Below are 26,898 nucleotides of genomic sequence, written 5' to 3'. Positions count from 1 at the left end.
ATATACATATCTCAAAACGACCAACCATATAGCAAGGGAAGTCTGCGGAACACTCTGTAACATTTTACATGGGAAGAGGATCTGTACTTGAATAGACATATATAATGTACAAATGAACCAGATTGTGTACACCTAGGACAAACAATATTCTAAGCTTTACCCCAATTAAAACACTTTTAAAAACCAAGAAGAAATAATGACACATAACCTTATGGGGGTTTCTCCACGCACATTCCAATGTAATTTACAACCTAGGAACACGACTTCCAGAAAGGCTCTGCTGCCCTACTCCCCAGATTTGGGAATGGAGAAATGCTGCCTCCTTGAGGCCACTTCCCACAACAGCAGCTTTAAACCCATTGCTAAAGGTCACTAAATATTCACCAAACTTGCAGTTCGGGAAATGACACCTGCTCTCTAAACAAACGCTGGGGTGGAAAATCGACCAAATAACTCAAAAGAGGGCAACCTTCAAAGAAGACAATTTCAAGAGTTATATCGTACTGCCAATTGTTTCCTTTTTTTAACGGAAAAGAAAACGGCGGAGAAAAATGATGAGTTTTACGAATTTTCAAAGACATGCAAACCCAAATTACAAAAACCTATCAGCTCACAGCAGCCAGAAGGGCCATTAGCATCAATGCTGTAAACAATAAATGCTGAAGCGATTGTGGAGAAATGCGTACCCTCGATTCTAAGGGGGACGTGGTAAGAGCCACTAATGAAAACACAAAGAAGGTGCTTTGAAAAGGGAAACACGGTGCTACCAGTCAATCAATCACACCCACTGCTGGGCCTATCACCTGAGAAAATGAGAATCAAAAAGTCACAGGCTGGCAATCCTGCACTCCAACAATATTTACCATAGCCAACACTTGGAAGCAATGAAAATGTCCATCAACCGAGGAATGCACAAAGAAGAAGTGGTCCACGTACACAGTGGAAAATTACTCCAATAAAAAATAAAAATTAAATTTAAAAATCCAACGAAAGTAAGGAGACATCAGCTTGTGTGGGTTTGTCCGGGCACACTCCACTCTAATTTATAACCGAGAAACACCACAGGCCGCCAGGGCTTTTCCCTAGTTCCCAGGGTGGGGAACATAGAAAGGCTGCCGCCCTCTGGCAGTTACCTGCAAAAGCAGTTTTAAAGCCTGTGCTAATGGTCATTTCATAGGAACAAGTACTGCAGAACTGTAAATGAAACCTGCCCTCAAAATGTCTTCAGGGAGGTAACGGCCAAAACATTTCAAAAGGTGACACGTACGTTAAGAGAACACTTTGAAGAACTAAGGGGTAATCACTGCTTGAAAAATAAAAAGGACATGCCTTAAAGCTCAATTTCAACGGATTATGAGGCACATGCGAATTCAACCACAAAGAGGTATCAGCTCACACTTGTCAGAATAACCATGAGCAAGAAAACTACAAACAATAAATGCTGAAGGTGTTGTGGAGAAATGCATACCCTCAACTTCAAGGGGGACGTAAGTTGGAAAGGGCCACGAATGAGAACAGAATGGAGGTGCCTTAAAAAGGTAAACATTGTGCTACCATATGATCCAGCAGGCCCACTCCTCCACCTATAATCTAAGAAGAGAGAATTGGAAAGACACAGGCAGGCAAATCTGCATTGCCCAGTATTACAATAGCCAAGATATGGAAGTAACCAAAAAGACCACCAACAGATGGGTGGGCAAAGAAGAACTCCTCCATGTACAGATGGAATATTCGCTAGTGAAAAAAATGAAACAATGCCATTTGCAGCACCATAGATGAGTCTAGACGTAATCACGCCACGTGTACTACGTGAGAAAGCAAAAGGCACATATCCTATCATATCACTTTCAGGAGTTACTTAAAAATTGATACCAATGAAGATATTTCCACAGAGAAAGGCAATCACAGATTCATTAAAAACCTTATGGTTCACCAAATAGAAAGGGATGAGGATTGGATACATTGCCATATTGGGGTTAACAGAGATATACAAACCATGTGAAATATATAACCCCCAAAGACGTACGGAAGACCAGGAGAAGACTACTCAACATTGTGTCATAACCTACATTGGCAAAGGATGCGAGGAAGAATAGATACATGTATATGTGTGAAAGAACCACATCTTGCACACCTAGAACAAACAAACCATTGTAATCAAATTTGCTGGGATAAAAAATAAAAAGTAAATTACAAATACGAACAAGAAGTAATGAGACATAAAGTTAAAGGGCTTTTTCCTGGCACATTCCATTCTAATATACAACCTCGAACACCACTTCCATTAAGGCTCTGTTTCCCTAGGAACCAAATTTGGTAAAGGAGAAATGCTGCCACCTAGTGGCCGTTTCCTGCAAGAGCAGCTTTAAAGTCACAGCTAATGGTCACTTAACATTCACAAGGACTCAGGGCTGTAAAGGACACTTGCCCTAAATATTTGTGCTGAAGTAGGGAATGGACAAAAAATTCAAAACAGGCAAATGTTTCAAGAAGAGATTAGGAAGAGTTAAGTTTTACTCACACTCTTTGTAAAAAAAAAGGAAAATGGATAAAAGCTCAACCTCAGGGAGTGTTAGACGCATGCAATCTAATCTACAAAAAGTTTCAACTTACACCAGTCGGCTGACCATCAGCAAAAAGTCTACAAACAATAAATGCTGAAGGGGTTTTAGAGAACTGTGTACCCTCTGCCTGCTGGTGAGACGTAAAGGGGTAACAGCCAATAATGAGAACAGAAAGGAGCTGCGTTTAAAAGTAAAAATGGAGGTACTATTCAATCCAGCAGGCGCACCATTGGACCTCTCACCTGAGGAGACAATCGAGAAGACACAGGCCGCAAAAGCTGCAGTGCAGCCTTATTCACAAGAGCCAAGACAGTGAAGCAATCAAAATGTCCAACAACAGGTAAATGGATAAAGAAGAAGTGGTCCGTGTACACAATGGAATATTAGCCATGGAAGACAATGAACCATTGCTCTTTGAGGCACCACAAATGAGTCTGGAGATAATCACGAAAGATGAGGTAAGTTGGAAAGCAAAAGACCTGTGTTCTATGATAGCACTTATAGGCGTTATCTAATAACTGACACAAATGAACATATTTCCACAGAGAAAGACACTCACGGATTTAGAAAACAAACTATGCTCATCTAAAACGACAGGTGGGGGGAATGGATAAATTAAGATTAGTGTTACTATACGTATACAAACACATATGATATACATATCTCAAAAAGACCAACCATATAGCAAGGGAAGTCTGCGGAACCCTCTGTAACATTTTACATGGGAAGAGGATCTGTACTTGAATAGACATATATAATGTACAAATGAACCAGATTGTGTACACCTAGGACAAACAATATTCTAAGCTTTACCCCAATTAAAACACTTTTAAAAACCAAGAAGAAATAATGACACATAAACTTATGGGGGTTTCTCCACGCACATTCCAATGTAATTTACAACCTAGGAACACGACTTCCAGAAAGGCTCTGCTGCCCTACTCCCCAGATTTGGGAATGGAGAAATGCTGCCTCCTTGAGGCCACTTCCCACAACAGCAGCTTTAAACCCATTGCTAAAGGTCACTAAATATTCACCAAACTTGCAGTTCGGGAAATGACACCTGCTCTCTAAAAAAACGCTGGGGTGGAAAATCGACCAAATAACTCAAAAGAGGGCAACCTTCAAAGAAGACAATTTCAAGAGTTATATCGTACTGCCAATTGTTTCCTTTTTTTAACGGAAAAGAAAACGGCGGAGAAAAATGATGAGTTTTACGAATTTTCAAAGACATGCAAACCCAAATTACAAAAACCTATCAGCTCACAGCAGCCAGAAGGGCCATTAGCATCAATGCTGTAAACAATAAATGCTGAAGCGATTGTGGAGAAATGCGTACCCTCGATTCTAAGGGGGACGTGGTAAGAGCCACTAATGAAAACACAAAGAAGGTGCTTTGAAAAGGGAAACACGGTGCTACCAGTCAATCAATCACACCCACTGCTGGGCCTATCACCTGAGAAAATGAGAATCAAAAAGTCACAGGCTGGCAATCCTGCACTCCAACAATATTTACCATAGCCAACACTTGGAAGCAATGAAAATGTCCATCAACCGAGGAATGCACAAAGAAGAAGTGGTCCACGTACACAGTGGAAAATTACTCCAATAAAAAATAAAAATTAAATTTAAAAATCCAACGAAAGTAAGGAGACATCAGCTTGTGTGGGTTTGTCCGGGCACACTCCACTCTAATTTATAACCGAGAAACACCACAGGCCGCCAGGGCTTTTCCCTAGTTCCCAGGGTGGGGAACATAGAAAGGCTGCCGCCCTCTGGCAGTTACCTGCAAAAGCAGTTTTAAAGCCTGTGCTAATGGTCATTTCATAGGAACAAGTACTGCAGAACTGTAAATGAAACCTGCCCTCAAAATGTCTTCAGGGAGGTAACGGCCAAAACATTTCAAAAGGTGACACGTACGTTAAGAGAACACTTTGAAGAACTAAGGGGTAATCACTGCTTGAAAAATAAAAAGGACATGCCTTAAAGCTCAATTTCAACGGATTATGAGGCACATGCGAATTCAACCACAAAGAGGTATCAGCTCACACTTGTCAGAATAACCATGAGCAAGAAAACTACAAACAATAAATGCTGAAGGTGTTGTGGAGAAATGCATACCCTCAACTTCAAGGGGGACGTAAGTTGGAAAGGGCCACGAATGAGAACAGAATGGAGGTGCCTTAAAAAGGTCAACATTGTGCTACCATATGATCCAGCAGGCCCACTCCTCCACCTATAATCTAAGAAGAGAGAATTGGAAAGACACAGGCAGGCAAATCTGCATTGCCCAGTATTACAATAGCCAAGATATGGAAGTAACCAAAAAGACCACCAACAGATGGGTGGGCAAAGAAGAACTCCTCCATGTACAGATGGAATATTCGCTAGTGAAAAAAATGAAACAATGCCATTTGCAGCACCATAGATGAGTCTAGACGTAATCACGCCACGTGTACTACGTGAGAAAGCAAAAGGCACATATCCTATCATATCACTTTCAGGAGTTACTTAAAAATTGATACCAATGAAGATATTTCCACAGAGAAAGGCAATCACAGATTCATTAAAAAACTTATGGTTCACCAAATAGAAAGGGATGAGGATTGGATACATTGCCATATTGGGGTTAACAGAGATATACAAACCATGTGAAATATATAACCCCCAAAGACGTACGGAAGACCAGGAGAAGACTACTCAACATTGTGTCATAACCTACATTGGCAAAGGATGCGAGGAAGAATAGATACATGTATATGTGTGAAAGAACCACATCTTGCACACCTAGAACAAACAAACCATTGTAATCAAATTTGCTGGGATAAAAAATAAAAAGTAAATTACAAATACGAACAAGAAGTAATGAGACATAAAGTTAAAGGGCTTTTTCCTGGCACATTCCATTCTAATATACAACCTAGAACACCACTTCCATTAAGGCTCTGTTTCCCTAGGAACCAAATTTGGTAAAGGAGAAATGCTGCCACCTAGTGGCCGTTTCCTGCAAGAGCAGCTTTAAAGTCACAGCTAATGGTCACTTAACATTCACAAGGACTCAGGGCTGTAAAGGACACTTGCCCTAAATATTTGTGCTGAAGTAGGGAATGGACAAAAAATTCAAAACAGGCAAATGTTTCAAGAAGAGATTAGGAAGAGTTAAGTTTTACTCACACTCTTTGTAAAAAAAAAAGGAAAATGGATAAAAGCTCAACCTCAGGGAGTGTTAGACGCATGCAATCTAATCTACAAAAAGTTTCAACTTACACCAGTCGGCTGACCATCAGCAAAAAGTCTACAAACAATAAATGCTGAAGGGGTTTTAGAGAACTGTGTACCCTCTGCCTGCTGGTGAGACGTAAAGGGGTAACAGCCAATAATGAGAACAGAAAGGAGCTGCGTTTAAAAGTAAAAATGGAGGTACTATTCAATCCAGCAGGCGCACCATTGGACCTCTCACCTGAGAAGACAATCGAGAAGACACAGGCCGCAAAAGCTGCAGTGCAGCCTTATTCACAATAGCCAAGACAGTGAAGCAATCAAAATGTCCAACAACAGGTAAATGGATAAAGAAGAAGTGGTCCGTGTACACAATGGAATATTAGCCATGGAAGACAATGAACCATTGCTCTTTGAGGCACCACAAATGAGTCTGGAGATAATCACGAAAGATGAGGTAAGTTGGAAAGCAAAAGACCTGTGTTCTATGATAGCACTTATAGGCGTTATCTAATAACTGACACAAATGAACATATTTCCACGGAGAAAGACACTCACAGATTTAGAAAACAAACTATGCTCATCTAAAACGACAGGTGGGGGGAATGGATAAATTAAGATTAGTGTTACTATACGTATACAAACACATATGATATACATATCTCAAAACGACCAACCATATAGCAAGGGAAGTCTGCGGAACACTCTGTAACATTTTACATGGGAAGAGGATCTGTACTTGAATAGACATATATAATGTACAAATGAACCAGATTGTGTACACCTAGGACAAACAATATTCTAAGCTTTACCCCAATTAAAACACTTTTAAAAACCAAGAAGAAATAATGACACATAAACTTATGGGGGTTTCTCCACGCACATTCCAATGTAATTTACAACCTAGGAACACGACTTCCAGAAAGGCTCTGCTGCCCTACTCCCCAGATTTGGGAATGGAGAAATGCTGCCTCCTTGAGGCCACTTCCCACAACAGCAGCTTTAAACCCATTGCTAAAGGTCACTAAATATTCACCAAACTTGCAGTTCGGGAAATGACACCTGCTCTCTAAACAAACGCTGGGGTGGAAAATCGACCAAATAACTCAAAAGAGGGCAACCTTCAAAGAAGACAATTTCAAGAGTTATATCGTACTGCCAATTGTTTCCTTTTTTTAACGGAAAAGAAAACGGCGGAGAAAAATGATGAGTTTTACGAATTTTCAAAGACATGCAAACCCAAATTACAAAAACCTATCAGCTCACAGCAGCCAGAAGGGCCATTAGCATCAATGCTGTAAACAATAAATGCTGAAGCGATTGTGGAGAAATGCGTACCCTCGATTCTAAGGGGGACGTGGTAAGAGCCACTAATGAAAACACAAAGAAGGTGCTTTGAAAAGGGAAACACGGTGCTACCAGTCAATCAATCACACCCACTGCTGGGCCTATCACCTGAGAAAATGAGAATCAAAAAGTCACAGGCTGGCAATCCTGCACTCCAACAATATTTACCATAGCCAACACTTGGAAGCAATGAAAATGTCCATCAACCGAGGAATGCACAAAGAAGAAGTGGTCCACGTACACAGTGGAAAATTACTCCAATAAAAAATAAAAATTAAATTTAAAAATCCAACGAAAGTAAGGAGACATCAGCTTGTGTGGGTTTGTCCGGGCACACTCCACTCTAATTTATAACCGAGAAACACCACAGGCCGCCAGGGCTTTTCCCTAGTTCCCAGGGTGGGGAACATAGAAAGGCTGCCGCCCTCTGGCAGTTACCTGCAAAAGCAGTTTTAAAGCCTGTGCTAATGGTCATTTCATAGGAACAAGTACTGCAGAACTGTAAATGAAACCTGCCCTCAAAATGTCTTCAGGGAGGTAACGGCCAAAACATTTCAAAAGGTGACACGTACGTTAAGAGAACACTTTGAAGAACTAAGGGGTAATCACTGCTTGAAAAATAAAAAGGACATGCCTTAAAGCTCAATTTCAACGGATTATGAGGCACATGCGAATTCAACCACAAAGAGGTATCAGCTCACACTTGTCAGAATAACCATGAGCAAGAAAACTACAAACAATAAATGCTGAAGGTGTTGTGGAGAAATGCATACCCTCAACTTCAAGGGGGACGTAAGTTGGAAAGGGCCACGAATGAGAACAGAATGGAGGTGCCTTAAAAAGGTAAACATTGTGCTACCATATGATCCAGCAGGCCCACTCCTCCACCTATAATCTAAGAAGAGAGAATTGGAAAGACACAGGCAGGCAAATCTGCATTGCCCAGTATTACAATAGCCAAGATATGGAAGTAACCAAAAAGACCACCAACAGATGGGTGGGCAAAGAAGAACTCCTCCATGTACAGATGGAATATTCGCTAGTGAAAAAAATGAAACAATGCCATTTGCAGCACCATAGATGAGTCTAGACGTAATCACGCCACGTGTAGTAAGTGAGAAAGCAAAAGGCACATATCCTATCATATCACTTTCAGGAGTTACTTAAAAATTGATACCAATGAAGATATTTCCACAGAGAAAGGCAATCACAGATTCATTAAAAAACTTATGGTTCACCAAATAGAAAGGGATGAGGATTGGATACATTGCCATATTGGGGTTAACAGAGATATACAAACCATGTGAAATATATAACCCCCAAAGACGTACGGAAGACCAGGAGAAGACTACTCAACATTGTGTCATAACCTACATTGGCAAAGGATGCGAGGAAGAATAGATACATGTATATGTGTGAAAGAACCACATCTTGCACACCTAGAACAAACAAACCATTGTAATCAAATTTGCTGGGATAAAAAATAAAAAGTAAATTACAAATACGAACAAGAAGTAATGAGACATAAAGTTAAAGGGCTTTTTCCTGGCACATTCCATTCTAATATACAACCTCGAACACCACTTCCATTAAGGCTCTGTTTCCCTAGGAACCAAATTTGGTAAAGGAGAAATGCTGCCACCTAGTGGCCGTTTCCTGCAAGAGCAGCTTTAAAGTCACAGCTAATGGTCACTTAACATTCACAAGGACTCAGGGCTGTAAAGGACACTTGCCCTAAATATTTGTGCTGAAGTAGGGAATGGACAAAAAATTCAAAACAGGCAAATGTTTCAAGAAGAGATTAGGAAGAGTTAAGTTTTACTCACACTCTTTGTAAAAAAAAAGGAAAATGGATAAAAGCTCAACCTCAGGGAGTGTTAGACGCATGCAATCTAATCTACAAAAAGTTTCAACTTACACCAGTCGGCTGACCATCAGCAAAAAGTCTACAAACAATAAATGCTGAAGGGGTTTTAGAGAACTGTGTACCCTCTGCCTGCTGGTGAGACGTAAAGGGGTAACAGCCAATAATGAGAACAGAAAGGAGCTGCGTTTAAAAGTAAAAATGGAGGTACTATTCAATCCAGCAGGCGCACCATTGGACCTCTCACCTGAGGAGACAATCGAGAAGACACAGGCCGCAAAAGCTGCAGTGCAGCCTTATTCACAATAGCCAAGACAGTGAAGCAATCAAAATGTCCAACAACAGGTAAATGGATAAAGAAGAAGTGGTCCGTGTACACAATGGAATATTAGCCATGGAAGACAATGAACCATTGCTCTTTGAGGCACCACAAATGAGTCTGGAGATAATCACGAAAGATGAGGTAAGTTGGAAAGCAAAAGACCTGTGTTCTATGATAGCACTTATAGGCGTTATCTAATAACTGACACAAATGAACATATTTCCACAGAGAAAGACACTCACGGATTTAGAAAACAAACTATGCTCATCTAAAACGACAGGTGGGGGGAATGGATAAATTAAGATTAGTGTTACTATACGTATACAAACACATATGATATACATATCTCAAAACGACCAACCATATAGCAAGGGAAGTCTGCGGAACCCTCTGTAACATTTTACATGGGAAGAGGATCTGTACTTGAATAGACATATATAATGTACAAATGAACCAGATCGTGTACACCTAGGACAAACAATATTCTAAGCTTTACCCCAATTAAAACACTTTTAAAAACCAAGAAGAAATAATGACACATAAACTTATGGGGGTTTCTCCACGCACATTCCAATGTAATTTACAACCTAGGAACACGACTTCCAGAAAGGCTCTGCTGCCCTACTCCCCAGATTTGGGAATGGAGAAATGCTGCCTCCTTGAGGCCACTTCCCACAACAGCAGCTTTAAACCCATTGCTAAAGGTCACTAAATATTCACCAAACTTGCAGTTCGGGAAATGACACCTGCTCTCTAAAAAAACGCTGGGGTGGAAAATCGACCAAATAACTCAAAAGAGGGCAACCTTCAAAGAAGACAATTTCAAGAGTTATATCGTACTGCCAACTGTTTCCTTTTTTTAACGGAAAAGAAAACGGCGGAGAAAAATGATGAGTTTTACGAATTTTCAAAGACATGCAAACCCAAATTACAAAAACCTATCAGCTCACAGCAGCCAGAAGGGCCATTAGCATCAATGCTGTAAACAATAAATGCTGAAGCGATTGTGGAGAAATGCGTACCCTCGATTCTAAGGGGGACGTGGTAAGAGCCACTAATGAAAACACAAAGAAGGTGCTTTGAAAAGGGAAACACGGTGCTACCAGTCAATCAATCACACCCACTGCTGGGCCTATCACCTGAGAAAATGAGAATCAAAAAGTCACAGGCTGGCAATCCTGCACTCCAACAATATTTACCATAGCCAACACTTGGAAGCAATGAAAATGTCCATCAACCGAGGAATGCACAAAGAAGAAGTGGTCCACGTACACAGTGGAAAATTACTCCAATAAAAAATAAAAATTAAATTTAAAAATCCAACGAAAGTAAGGAGACATCAGCTTGTGTGGGTTTGTCCGGGCACACTCCACTCTAATTTATAACCGAGAAACACCACAGGCCGCCAGGGCTTTTCCCTAGTTACCAGGGTGGGGAACATAGAAAGGCTGCCGCCCTCTGGCAGTTACCTGCAAAAGCAGTTTTAAAGCCTGTGCTAATGGTCATTTCATAGGAACAAGTACTGCAGAACTGTAAATGAAACCTGCCCTCAAAATGTCTTCAGGGAGGTAACGGCCAAAACATTTCAAAAGGTGACACGTACGTTAAGAGAACACTTTGAAGAACTAAGGGGTAATCACTGCTTGAAAAATAAAAAGGACATGCCTTAAAGCTCAATTTCAACGGATTATGAGGCACATGCGAATTCAACCACAAAGAGGTATCAGCTCACACTTGTCAGAATAACCATGAGCAAGAAAACTACAAACAATAAATGCTGAAGGTGTTGTGGAGAAATGCATACCCTCAACTTCAAGGGGGACGTAAGTTGGAAAGGGCCACGAATGAGAACAGAATGGAGGTGCCTTAAAAAGGTCAACATTGTGCTACCATATGATCCAGCAGGCCCACTCCTCCACCTATAATCTAAGAAGAGAGAATTGGAAAGACACAGGCAGGCAAATCTGCATTGCCCAGTATTACAATAGCCAAGATATGGAAGTAACCAAAAAGACCACCAACAGATGGGTGGGCAAAGAAGAACTCCTCCATGTACAGATGGAATATTCGCTAGTGAAAAAAATGAAACAATGCCATTTGCAGCACCATAGATGAGTCTAGACGTAATCACGCCACGTGTAGTACGTGAGAAAGCAAAAGGCACATATCCTATCATATCACTTTCAGGAGTTACTTAAAAATTGATACCAATGAAGATATTTCCACAGAGAAAGGCAATCACAGATTCATTAAAAACCTTATGGTTCACCAAATAGAAAGGGATGAGGATTGGATACATTGCCATATTGGGGTTAACAGAGATATACAAACCATGTGAAATATATAACCCCCAAAGACGTACGGAAGACCAGGAGAAGACTACTCAACATTGTGTCATAACCTACATTGGCAAAGGATGCGAGGAAGAATAGATACATGTATATGTGTGAAAGAACCACATCTTGCACACCTAGAACAAACAAATCATTGTAATCAAATTTGCTGGGATAAAAAATAAAAAGTAAATTACAAATACGAACAAGAAGTAATGAGACATAAAGTTAAAGGGCTTTTTCCTGGCACATTCCATTCTAATATACAACCTGGAACACCACTTCCATTAAGGCTCTGTTTCCCTAGTAACCAAATTTGGTAAAGGAGAAATGCTGCCACCTAGTGGCCGTTTCCTGCAAGAGCAGCTTTAAAGTCACAGCTAATGGTCACTTAACATTCACAAGGACTCAGGGCTGTAAAGGACACTTGCCCTAAATATTTGTGCTGAAGTAGAGAATGGACAAAAAATTCAAAACAGGCAAATGTTTCAAGAAGAGATTATGAAGAGTTAAGTTTTACTCACACTCTTTGTAAAAAAAAAAGAAAATGGATAAAAGCTCAACCTCAGGGAGTGTTAGATGCATGCAATCTAATCTACAAAAAGTTTCAACTTACACCAGTCGGCTGACCATCAGCAAAAAGTCTACAAACAATAAATGCTGAAGGGGTTTTAGAGAACTGTGTACCCTCTGCCTGCTGGTGAGATGTAAAGGGGTAACAGCCAATAATGAGAACAGAAAGGAGCTGCGTTTAAAAGTAAAAATGGAGGTACTATTCAATCCAGCAGGCGCACCATTGGACCTCTCACCTGAGAAGACAATCGAGAAGACACAGGCCGCAAAAGCTGCAGTGCAGCCTTATTCACAAGAGCCAAGACAGTGAAGCAATCAAAATGTCCAACAACAGGTAAATGGATAAAGAAGAAGTGGTCCGTGTACACAATGGAATATTAGCCATGGAAGACAATGAACCATTGCTCTTTGAGGCACCACAAATGAGTCTGGAGATAATCACGAAAGATGAGGTAAGTTGGAAAGCAAAAGACCTGTGTTCTATGATAGCACTTATAGGCGTTATCTAATAACTGACACAAATGAACATATTTCCACAGAGAAAGACACTCACGGATTTAGAAAACAAACTATGCTCATCTAAAACGACAGGTGGGGGGAATGGATAAATTAAGATTAGTGTTACTATACGTATACAAACACATATGATATACATATCTCAAAAAGACCAACCATATAGCAAGGGAAGTCTGCGGAACCCTCTGTAACATTTTACATGGGAAGAGGATCTGTACTTGAATAGACATATATAATGTACAAATGAACCAGATTGTGTACACCTAGGACAAACAATATTCTAAGCTTTACCCCAATTAAAACACTTTTAAAAACCAAGAAGAAATAATGACACATAAACTTATGGGGGTTTCTCCACGCACATTCCAATGTAATTTACAACCTAGGAACACGACTTCCAGAAAGGCTCTGCTGCCCTACTCCCCAGATTTGGGAATGGAGAAATGCTGCCTCCTTGAGGCCACTTCCCACAACAGCAGCTTTAAACCCATTGCTAAAGGTCACTAAATATTCACCAAACTTGCAGTTCGGGAAATGACACCTGCTCTCTAAAAAAACGCTGGGGTGGAAAATCGACCAAATAACTCAAAAGAGGGCAACCTTCAAAGAAGACAATTTCAAGAGTTATATCGTACTGCCAATTGTTTCCTTTTTTTAACGGAAAAGAAAACGGCGGAGAAAAATGATGAGTTTTACGAATTTTCAAAGACATGCAAACCCAAATTACAAAAACCTATCAGCTCACAGCAGCCAGAAGGGCCATTAGCATCAATGCTGTAAACAATAAATGCTGAAGCGATTGTGGAGAAATGCGTACCCTCGATTCTAAGGGGGACGTGGTAAGAGCCACTAATGAAAACACAAAGAAGGTGCTTTGAAAAGGGAAACACGGTGCTACCAGTCAATCAATCACACCCACTGCTGGGCCTATCACCTGAGAAAATGAGAATCAAAAAGTCACAGGCTGGCAATCCTGCACTCCAACAATATTTACCATAGCCAACACTTGGAAGCAATGAAAATGTCCATCAACCGAGGAATGCACAAAGAAGAAGTGGTCCACGTACACAGTGGAAAATTACTCCAATAAAAAATAAAAATTAAATTTAAAAATCCAACGAAAGTAAGGAGACATCAGCTTGTGTGGGTTTGTCCGGGCACACTCCACTCTAATTTATAACCGAGAAACACCACAGGCCGCCAGGGCTTTTCCCTAGTTCCCAGGGTGGGGAACATAGAAAGGCTGCCGCCCTCTGGCAGTTACCTGCAAAAGCAGTTTTAAAGCCTGTGCTAATGGTCATTTCATAGGAACAAGTACTGCAGAACTGTAAATGAAACCTGCCCTCAAAATGTCTTCAGGGAGGTAACGGCCAAAACATTTCAAAAGGTGACACGTACGTTAAGAGAACACTTTGAAGAACTAAGGGGTAATCACTGCTTGAAAAATAAAAAGGACATGCCTTAAAGCTCAATTTCAACGGATTATGAGGCACATGCGAATTCAACCACAAAGAGGTATCAGCTCACACTTGTCAGAATAACCATGAGCAAGAAAACTACAAACAATAAATGCTGAAGGTGTTGTGGAGAAATGCATACCCTCAACTTCAAGGGGGACGTAAGTTGGAAAGGGCCACGAATGAGAACAGAATGGAGGTGCCTTAAAAAGGTCAACATTGTGCTACCATATGATCCAGCAGGCCCACTCCTCCACCTATAATCTAAGAAGAGAGAATTGGAAAGACACAGGCAGGCAAATCTGCATTGCCCAGTATTACAATAGCCAAGATATGGAAGTAACCAAAAAGACCACCAACAGATGGGTGGGCAAAGAAGAACTCCTCCATGTACAGATGGAATATTCGCTAGTGAAAAAAATGAAACAATGCCATTTGCAGCACCATAGATGAGTCTAGACGTAATCACGCCACGTGTACTACGTGAGAAAGCAAAAGGCACATATCCTATCATATCACTTTCAGGAGTTACTTAAAAATTGATACCAATGAAGATATTTCCACAGAGAAAGGCAATCACAGATTCATTAAAAAACTTATGGTTCACCAAATAGAAAGGGATGAGGATTGGATACATTGCCATATTGGGGTTAACAGAGATATACAAACCATGTGAAATATATAACCCCCAAAGACGTACGGAAGACCAGGAGAAGACTACTCAACATTGTGTCATAACCTACATTGGCAAAGGATGCGAGGAAGAATAGATACATGTATATGTGTGAAAGAACCACATCTTGCACACCTAGAACAAACAAACCATTGTAATCAAATTTGCTGGGATAAAAAATAAAAAGTAAATTACAAATACGAACAAGAAGTAATGAGACATAAAGTTAAAGGGCTTTTTCCTGGCACATTCCATTCTAATATACAACCTAGAACACCACTTCCATTAAGGCTCTGTTTCCCTAGGAACCAAATTTGGTAAAGGAGAAATGCTGCCACCTAGTGGCCGTTTCCTGCAAGAGCAGCTTTAAAGTCACAGCTAATGGTCACTTAACATTCACAAGGACTCAGGGCTGTAAAGGACACTTGCCCTAAATATTTGTGCTGAAGTAGGGAATGGACAAAAAATTCAAAACAGGCAAATGTTTCAAGAAGAGATTAGGAAGAGTTAAGTTTTACTCACACTCTTTGTAAAAAAAAAAGGAAAATGGATAAAAGCTCAACCTCAGGGAGTGTTAGACGCATGCAATCTAATCTACAAAAAGTTTCAACTTACACCAGTCGGCTGACCATCAGCAAAAAGTCTACAAACAATAAATGCTGAAGGGGTTTTAGAGAACTGTGTACCCTCTGCCTGCTGGTGAGACGTAAAGGGGTAACAGCCAATAATGAGAACAGAAAGGAGCTGCGTTTAAAAGTAAAAATGGAGGTACTATTCAATCCAGCAGGCGCACCATTGGACCTCTCACCTGAGAAGACAATCGAGAAGACACAGGCCGCAAAAGCTGCAGTGCAGCCTTATTCACAATAGCCAAGACAGTGAAGCAATCAAAATGTCCAACAACAGGTAAATGGATAAAGAAGAAGTGGTCCGTGTACACAATGGAATATTAGCCATGGAAGACAATGAACCATTGCTCTTTGAGGCACCACAAATGAGTCTGGAGATAATCACGAAAGATGAGGTAAGTTGGAAAGCAAAAGACCTGTGTTCTATGATAGCACTTATAGGCGTTATCTAATAACTGACACAAATGAACATATTTCCACGGAGAAAGACACTCACAGATTTAGAAAACAAACTATGCTCATCTAAAACGACAGGTGGGGGGAATGGATAAATTAAGATTAGTGTTACTATACGTATACAAACACATATGATATACATATCTCAAAACGACCAACCATATAGCAAGGGAAGTCTGCGGAACACTCTGTAACATTTTACATGGGAAGAGGATCTGTACTTGAATAGACATATATAATGTACAAATGAACCAGATTGTGTACACCTAGGACAAACAATATTCTAAGCTTTACCCCAATTAAAACACTTTTAAAAACCAAGAAGAAATAATGACACATAAACTTATGGGGGTTTCTCCACGCACATTCCAATGTAATTTACAACCTAGGAACACGACTTCCAGAAAGGCTCTGCTGCCCTACTCCCCAGATTTGGGAATGGAGAAATGCTGCCTCCTTGAGGCCACTTCCCACAACAGCAGCTTTAAACCCATTGCTAAAGGTCACTAAATATTCACCAAACTTGCAGTTCGGGAAATGACACCTGCTCTCTAAACAAACGCTGGGGTGGAAAATCGACCAAATAACTCAAAAGAGGGCAACCTTCAAAGAAGACAATTTCAAGAGTTATATCGTACTGCCAATTGTTTCCTTTTTTTAACGGAAAAGAAAACGGCGGAGAAAAATGATGAGTTTTACGAATTTTCAAAGACATGCAAACCCAAATTACAAAAACCTATCAGCTCACAGCAGCCAGAAGGGCCATTAGCATCAATGCTGTAAACAATAAATGCTGAAGCGATTGTGGAGAAATGCGTACCCTCGATTCTAAGGGGGACGTGGTAAGAGCCACTAATGAAAACACAAAGAAGGTGCTTTGAAAAGGGAAACACGGTGCTACCAGTCAATCAATCACACCCACTGCTGGGCCTATCACCTGAGAAAATGAGAATCAAAAAGTCACAGGCTGGCAATCCTGCACTCCAACAATATTTACCATAGCCAACACTTGGAAGCAATGAAAATGTCCATCAACCGAGGAATGCACAAAGAAGAAGTGGTCCACGTACACAGTGGAAAATTACTCCAATAAAAAATAAAAATTAAATTTAAAAATCCAACGAAAGTAAGGAGACATCAGCTTGTGTGGGTTTGTCCGGGCACACTCCACTCTAATTTATAACCGAGAAACACCACAGGCCGCCAGGGCTTTTCCCTAGTTCCCAGGGTGGGGAACATAGAAAGGCTGCCGCCCTCTGGCAGTTACCTGCAAAAGCAGTTTTAAAGCCTGTGCTAATGGTCATTTCATAGGAACAAGTACTGCAGAACTGTAAATGAAACCTGCCCTCAAAATGTCTTCAGGGAGGTAACGGCCAAAACATTTCAAAAGGTGACACGTACGTTAAGAGAACACTTTGAAGAACTAAGGGGTAATCACTGCTTGAAAAATAAAAAGGACATGCCTTAAAGCTCAATTTCAACGGATTATGAGGCACATGCGAATTCAACCACAAAGAGGTATCAGCTCACACTTGTCAGAATAACCATGAGCAAGAAAACTACAAACAATAAATGCTGAAGGTGTTGTGGAGAAATGCATACCCTCAACTTCAAGGGGGACGTAAGTTGGAAAGGGCCACGAATGAGAACAGAATGGAGGTGCCTTAAAAAGGTAAACATTGTGCTACCATATGATCCAGCAGGCCCACTCCTCCACCTATAATCTAAGAAGAGAGAATTGGAAAGACACAGGCAGGCAAATCTGCATTGCCCAGTATTACAATAGCCAAGATATGGAAGTAACCAAAAAGACCACCAACAGATGGGTGGGCAAAGAAGAACTCCTCCATGTACAGATGGAATATTCGCTAGTGAAAAAAATGAAACAATGCCATTTGCAGCACCATAGATGAGTCTAGACGTAATCACGCCACGTGTAGTAAGTGAGAAAGCAAAAGGCACATATCCTATCATATCACTTTCAGGAGTTACTTAAAAATTGATACCAATGAAGATATTTCCACAGAGAAAGGCAATCACAGATTCATTAAAAAACTTATGGTTCACCAAATAGAAAGGGATGAGGATTGGATACATTGCCATATTGGGGTTAACAGAGATATACAAACCATGTGAAATATATAACCCCCAAAGACGTACGGAAGACCAGGAGAAGACTACTCAACATTGTGTCATAACCTACATTGGCAAAGGATGCGAGGAAGAATAGATACATGTATATGTGTGAAAGAACCACATCTTGCACACCTAGAACAAACAAACCATTGTAATCAAATTTGCTGGGATAAAAAATAAAAAGTAAATTACAAATACGAACAAGAAGTAATGAGACATAAAGTTAAAGGGCTTTTTCCTGGCACATTCCATTCTAATATACAACCTCGAACACCACTTCCATTAAGGCTCTGTTTCCCTAGGAACCAAATTTGGTAAAGGAGAAATGCTGCCACCTAGTGGCCGTTTCCTGCAAGAGCAGCTTTAAAGTCACAGCTAATGGTCACTTAACATTCACAAGGACTCAGGGCTGTAAAGGACACTTGCCCTAAATATTTGTGCTGAAGTAGGGAATGGACAAAAAATTCAAAACAGGCAAATGTTTCAAGAAGAGATTAGGAAGAGTTAAGTTTTACTCACACTCTTTGTAAAAAAAAAGGAAAATGGATAAAAGCTCAACCTCAGGGAGTGTTAGACGCATGCAATCTAATCTACAAAAAGTTTCAACTTACACCAGTCGGCTGACCATCAGCAAAAAGTCTACAAACAATAAATGCTGAAGGGGTTTTAGAGAACTGTGTACCCTCTGCCTGCTGGTGAGACGTAAAGGGGTAACAGCCAATAATGAGAACAGAAAGGAGCTGCGTTTAAAAGTAAAAATGGAGGTACTATTCAATCCAGCAGGCGCACCATTGGACCTCTCACCTGAGGAGACAATCGAGAAGACACAGGCCGCAAAAGCTGCAGTGCAGCCTTATTCACAATAGCCAAGACAGTGAAGCAATCAAAATGTCCAACAACAGGTAAATGGATAAAGAAGAAGTGGTCCGTGTACACAATGGAATATTAGCCATGGAAGACAATGAACCATTGCTCTTTGAGGCACCACAAATGAGTCTGGAGATAATCACGAAAGATGAGGTAAGTTGGAAAGCAAAAGACCTGTGTTCTATGATAGCACTTATAGGCGTTATCTAATAACTGACACAAATGAACATATTTCCACAGAGAAAGACACTCACGGATTTAGAAAACAAACTATGCTCATCTAAAACGACAGGTGGGGGGAATGGATAAATTAAGATTAGTGTTACTATACGTATACAAACACATATGATATACATATCTCAAAACGACCAACCATATAGCAAGGGAAGTCTGCGGAACCCTCTGTAACATTTTACATGGGAAGAGGATCTGTACTTGAATAGACATATATAATGTACAAATGAACCAGATCGTGTACACCTAGGACAAACAATATTCTAAGCTTTACCCCAATTAAAACACTTTTAAAAACCAAGAAGAAATAATGACACATAAACTTATGGGGGTTTCTCCACGCACATTCCAATGTAATTTACAACCTAGGAACACGACTTCCAGAAAGGCTCTGCTGCCCTACTCCCCAGATTTGGGAATGGAGAAATGCTGCCTCCTTGAGGCCACTTCCCACAACAGCAGCTTTAAACCCATTGCTAAAGGTCACTAAATATTCACCAAACTTGCAGTTCGGGAAATGACACCTGCTCTCTAAAAAAACGCTGGGGTGGAAAATCGACCAAATAACTCAAAAGAGGGCAACCTTCAAAGAAGACAATTTCAAGAGTTATATCGTACTGCCAACTGTTTCCTTTTTTTAACGGAAAAGAAAACGGCGGAGAAAAATGATGAGTTTTACGAATTTTCAAAGACATGCAAACCCAAATTACAAAAACCTATCAGCTCACAGCAGCCAGAAGGGCCATTAGCATCAATGCTGTAAACAATAAATGCTGAAGCGATTGTGGAGAAATGCGTACCCTCGATTCTAAGGGGGACGTGGTAAGAGCCACTAATGAAAACACAAAGAAGGTGCTTTGAAAAGGGAAACACGGTGCTACCAGTCAATCAATCACACCCACTGCTGGGCCTATCACCTGAGAAAATGAGAATCAAAAAGTCACAGGCTGGCAATCCTGCACTCCAACAATATTTACCATAGCCAACACTTGGAAGCAATGAAAATGTCCATCAACCGAGGAATGCACAAAGAAGAAGTGGTCCACGTACACAGTGGAAAATTACTCCAATAAAAAATAAAAATTAAATTTAAAAATCCAACGAAAGTAAGGAGACATCAGCTTGTGTGGGTTTGTCCGGGCACACTCCACTCTAATTTATAACCGAGAAACACCACAGGCCGCCAGGGCTTTTCCCTAGTTACCAGGGTGGGGAACATAGAAAGGCTGCCGCCCTCTGGCAGTTACCTGCAAAAGCAGTTTTAAAGCCTGTGCTAATGGTCATTTCATAGGAACAAGTACTGCAGAACTGTAAATGAAACCTGCCCTCAAAATGTCTTCAGGGAGGTAACGGCCAAAACATTTCAAAAGGTGACACGTACGTTAAGAGAACACTTTGAAGAACTAAGGGGTAATCACTGCTTGAAAAATAAAAAGGACATGCCTTAAAGCTCAATTTCAACGGATTATGAGGCACATGCGAATTCAACCACAAAGAGGTATCAGCTCACACTTGTCAGAATAACCATGAGCAAGAAAACTACAAACAATAAATGCTGAAGGTGTTGTGGAGAAATGCATACCCTCAACTTCAAGGGGGACGTAAGTTGGAAAGGGCCACGAATGAGAACAGAATGGAGGTGCCTTAAAAAGGTCAACATTGTGCTACCATATGATCCAGCAGGCCCACTCCTCCACCTATAATCTAAGAAGAGAGAATTGGAAAGACACAGGCAGGCAAATCTGCATTGCCCAGTATTACAATAGCCAAGATATGGAAGTAACCAAAAAGACCACCAACAGATGGGTGGGCAAAGAAGAACTCCTCCATGTACAGATGGAATATTCGCTAGTGAAAAAAATGAAACAATGCCATTTGCAGCACCATAGATGAGTCTAGACGTAATCACGCCACGTGTAGTACGTGAGAAAGCAAAAGGCACATATCCTATCATATCACTTTCAGGAGTTACTTAAAAATTGATACCAATGAAGATATTTCCACAGAGAAAGGCAATCACAGATTCATTAAAAACCTTATGGTTCACCAAATAGAAAGGGATGAGGATTGGATACATTGCCATATTGGGGTTAACAGAGATATACAAACCATGTGAAATATATAACCCCCAAAGACGTACGGAAGACCAGGAGAAGACTACTCAACATTGTGTCATAACCTACATTGGCAAAGGATGCGAGGAAGAATAGATACATGTATATGTGTGAAAGAACCACATCTTGCACACCTAGAACAAACAAATCATTGTAATCAAATTTGCTGGGATAAAAAATAAAAAGTAAATTACAAATACGAACAAGAAGTAATGAGACATAAAGTTAAAGGGCTTTTTCCTGGCACATTCCATTCTAATATACAACCTGGAACACCACTTCCATTAAGGCTCTGTTTCCCTAGTAACCAAATTTGGTAAAGGAGAAATGCTGCCACCTAGTGGCCGTTTCCTGCAAGAGCAGCTTTAAAGTCACAGCTAATGGTCACTTAACATTCACAAGGACTCAGGGCTGTAAAGGACACTTGCCCTAAATATTTGTGCTGAAGTAGAGAATGGACAAAAAATTCAAAACAGGCAAATGTTTCAAGAAGAGATTATGAAGAGTTAAGTTTTACTCACACTCTTTGTAAAAAAAAAAGAAAATGGATAAAAGCTCAACCTCAGGGAGTGTTAGATGCATGCAATCTAATCTACAAAAAGTTTCAACTTACACCAGTCGGCTGACCATCAGCAAAAAGTCTACAAACAATAAATGCTGAAGGGGTTTTAGAGAACTGTGTACCCTCTGCCTGCTGGTGAGATGTAAAGGGGTAACAGCCAATAATGAGAACAGAAAGGAGCTGCGTTTAAAAGTAAAAATGGAGGTACTATTCAATCCAGCAGGCGCACCATTGGACCTCTCACCTGAGAAGACAATCGAGAAGACACAGGCCGCAAAAGCTGCAGTGCAGCCTTATTCACAAGAGCCAAGACAGTGAAGCAATCAAAATGTCCAACAACAGGTAAATGGATAAAGAAGAAGTGGTCCGTGTACACAATGGAATATTAGCCATGGAAGACAATGAACCATTGCTCTTTGAGGCACCACAAATGAGTCTGGAGATAATCACGAAAGATGAGGTAAGTTGGAAAGCAAAAGACCTGTGTTCTATGATAGCACTTATAGGCGTTATCTAATAACTGACACAAATGAACATATTTCCACGGAGAAAGACACTCACAGATTTAGAAAACAAACTATGCTCATCTAAAACGACAGGTGGGGGGAATGGATAAATTAAGATTAGTGTTACTATACGTATACAAACACATATGATATACATATCTCAAAACGACCAACCATATAGCAAGGGAAGTCTGCGGAACCCTCTGTAACATTTTACATGGGAAGAGGATCTGTACTTGAATAGACATATATAATGTACAAATGAACCAGATCGTGTACACCTAGGACAAACAATATTCTAAGCTTTACCCCAATTAAAACACTTTTAAAAACCAAGAAGAAATAATGACACATAAACTTATGGGGGTTTCTCCACGCACATTCCAATGTAATTTACAACCTAGGAACACGACTTCCAGAAAGGCTCTGCTGCCCTACTCCCCAGATTTGGGAATGGAGAAATGCTGCCTCCTTGAGGCCACTTCCCACAACAGCAGCTTTAAACCCATTGCTAAAGGTCACTAAATATTCACCAAACTTGCAGTTCGGGAAATGACACCTGCTCTCTAAACAAACGCTGGGGTGGAAAATCGACCAAATAACTCAAAAGAGGGCAACCTTCAAAGAAGACAATTTCAAGAGTTATATCGTACTGCCAATTGTTTCCTTTTTTTAACGGAAAAGAAAACGGCGGAGAAAAATGATGAGTTTTACGAATTTTCAAAGACATGCAAACCCAAATTACAAAAACCTATCAGCTCACAGCAGCCAGAAGGGCCATTAGCATCAATGCTGTAAACAATAAATGCTGAAGCGATTGTGGAGAAATGCGTACCCTCGATTCTAAGGGGGACGTGGTAAGAGCCACTAATGAAAACACAAAGAAGGTGCTTTGAAAAGGGAAACACGGTGCTACCAGTCAATCAATCACACCCACTGCTGGGCCTATCACCTGAGAAAATGAGAATCAAAAAGTCACAGGCTGGCAATCCTGCACTCCAACAATATTTACCATAGCCAACACTTGGAAGCAATGAAAATGTCCATCAACCGAGGAATGCACAAAGAAGAAGTGGTCCACGTACACAGTGGAAAATTACTCCAATAAAAAATAAAAATTAAATTTAAAAATCCAACAAAAGTAAGGAGACATCAGCTTGTGTGGGTTTGTCCGGGCACACTCCACTCTAATTTATAACCGAGAAACACCACAGGCCGCCAGGGCTTTTCCCTAGTTCCCAGGGTGGGGAACATAGAAAGGCTGCCGCCCTCTGGCAGTTACCTGCAAAAGCAGTTTTAAAGCCTGTGCTAATGGTCATTTCATAGGAACAAGTACTGCAGAACTGTAAAAGAAACCTGCCCTCAAAATGTCTTCAGGGAGGTAACGGCCAAAACATTTCAAAAGGTGACACGTACGTTAAGAGAACACTTTGAAGAACTAAGGGGTAATCACTGCTTGAAAAATAAAAAGGACATGCCTTAAAGCTCAATTTCAACGGATTATGAGGCACATGCGAATTCAACCACAAAGAGGTATCAGCTCACACTTGTCAGAATAACCATGAGCAAGAAAACTACAAACAATAAATGCTGAAGGTGTTGTGGAGAAATGCATACCCTCAACTTCAAGGGGGATGTAAGTTGGAAAGGGCCACGAATGAGAACAGAATGGAGGTGCCTTAAAAAGGTAAACATTGTGCTACCATATGATCCAGCAGGCCCACTCCTCCACCTATAATCTAAGAAGAGAGAATTGGAAAGACACAGGCAGGCAAATCTGCATTGCCCAGTATTACAATAGCCAAGATATGGAAGTAACCAAAAAGACCACCAACAGATGGGTGGGCAAAGAAGAACTCCTCCATGTACAGATGGAATATTCGCTAGTGAAAAAAATGAAACAATGCCATTTGCAGCACCATAGATGAGTCTAGACGTAATCACGCCACGTGTAGTACGTGAGAAAGCAAAAGGCACATATCCTATCATATCACTTTCAGGAGTTACTTAAAAATTGATACCAATGAAGATATTTCCACAGAGAAAGGCAATCACAGATTCATTAAAAACCTTATGGTTCACCAAATAGAAAGGGATGAGGATTGGATACATTGCCATATTGGGGTTAACAGAGATATACAAACCATGTGAAATATATAACCCCCAAAGACGTACGGAAGACCAGGAGAAGACTACTCAACATTGTGTCATAACCTACATTGGCAAAGGATGCGAGGAAGAATAGATACATGTATATGTGTGAAAGAACCACATCTTGCACACCTAGAACAAACAAACCATTGTAATCAAATTTGCTGGGATAAAAAATAAAAAGTAAATTACAAATACGAACAAGAAGTAATGAGACATAAAGTTAAAGGGCTTTTTCCTGGCACATTCCATTCTAATATACAACCTAGAACACCACTTCCATTAAGGCTCTGTTTCCCTAGGAACCAAATTTGGTAAAGGAGAAATGCTGCCACCTAGTGGCCGTTTCCTGCAAGAGCAGCTTTAAAGTCACAGCTAATGGTCACTTAACATTCACAAGGACTCAGGGCTGTAAAGGACACTTGCCCTAAATATTTGTGCTGAAGTAGGGAATGGACAAAAAATTCAAAACAGGCAAATGTTTCAAGAAGAGATTAGGAAGAGTTAAGTTTTACTCACACTCTTTGTAAAAAAAAAGGAAAATGGATAAAAGCTCAACCTCAGGGAGTGTTAGACGCATGCAATCTAATCTACAAAAAGTTTCAACTTACACCAGTCGGCTGACCATCAGCAAAAAGTCTACAAACAATAAATGCTGAAGGGGTTTTAGAGAACTGTGTACCCTCTGCCTGCTGGTGAGACGTAAAGGGGTAACAGCCAATAATGAGAACAGAAAGGAGCTGCGTTTAAAAGTAAAAATGGAGGTACTATTCAATCCAGCAGGCGCACCATTGGACCTCTCACCTGAGAAGACAATCGAGAAGACACAGGCCGCAAAAGCTGCAGTGCAGCCTTATTCACAAGAGCCAAGACAGTGAAGCAATCAAAATGTCCAACAACAGGTAAATGGATAAAGAAGAAGTGGTCCGTGTACACAATGGAATATTAGCCATGGAAGACAATGAACCATTGCTCTTTGAGGCACCACAAATGAGTCTGGAGATAATCACGAAAGATGAGGTAAGTTGGAAAGCAAAAGACCTGTGTTCTATGATAGCACTTATAGGCGTTATCTAATAACTGACACAAATGAACATATTTCCACGGAGAAAGACACTCACAGATTTAGAAAACAAACTATGCTCATCTAAAACGACAGGTGGGGGGAATGGATAAATTAAGATTAGTGTTACTATACGTATACAAACACATATGATATACATATCTCAAAACGACCAACCATATAGCAAGGGAAGTCTGCGGAACACTCTGTAACATTTTACATGGGAAGAGGATCTGTACTTGAATAGACATATATAATGTACAAATGAACCAGATTGTGTACACCTAGGACAAACAATATTCTAAGCTTTACCCCAATTAAAACACTTTTAAAAACCAAGAAGAAATAATGACACATAAACTTATGGGGGTTTCTCCACGCACATTCCAATGTAATTTACAACCTAGGAACACGACTTCCAGAAAGGCTCTGCTGCCCTACTCCCCAGATTTGGGAATGGAGAAATGCTGCCTCCTTGAGGCCACTTCCCACAACAGCAGCTTTAAACCCATTGCTAAAGGTCACTAAATATTCACCAAACTTGCAGTTCGGGAAATGACACCTGCTCTCTAAACAAACGCTGGGGTGGAAAATCGACCAAATAACTCAAAAGAGGGCAACCTTCAAAGAAGACAATTTCAAGAGTTATATCGTACTGCCAATTGTTTCCTTTTTTTAACGGAAAAGAAAACGGCGGAGAAAAATGATGAGTTTTACGAATTTTCAAAGACATGCAAACCCAAATTACAAAAACCTATCAGCTCACAGCAGCCAGAAGGGCCATTAGCATCAATGCTGTAAACAATAAATGCTGAAGCGATTGTGGAGAAATGCGTACCCTCGATTCTAAGGGGGACGTGGTAAGAGCCACTAATGAAAACACAAAGAAGGTGCTTTGAAAAGGGAAACACGGTGCTACCAGTCAATCAATCACACCCACTGCTGGGCCTATCACCTGAGAAAATGAGAATCAAAAAGTCACAGGCTGGCAATCCTGCACTCCAACAATATTTACCATAGCCAACACTTGGAAGCAATGAAAATGTCCATCAACCGAGGAATGCACAAAGAAGAAGTGGTCCACGTACACAGTGGAAAATTACTCCAATAAAAAATAAAAATTAAATTTAAAAATCCAACGAAAGTAAGGAGACATCAGCTTGTGTGGGTTTGTCCGGGCACACTCCACTCTAATTTATAACCGAGAAACACCACAGGCCGCCAGGGCTTTTCCCTAGTTCCCAGGGTGGGGAACATAGAAAGGCTGCCGCCCTCTGGCAGTTACCTGCAAAAGCAGTTTTAAAGCCTGTGC

The sequence above is a fragment of the Balaenoptera borealis genome (assembly GCF_965194805.1).
Source record: "Balaenoptera borealis genome assembly, chromosome: 9".
Taxonomy (NCBI): Eukaryota; Metazoa; Chordata; class Mammalia; order Artiodactyla; family Balaenopteridae; genus Balaenoptera; species Balaenoptera borealis.
This window is presented reverse-complemented; position numbering follows the sequence as displayed.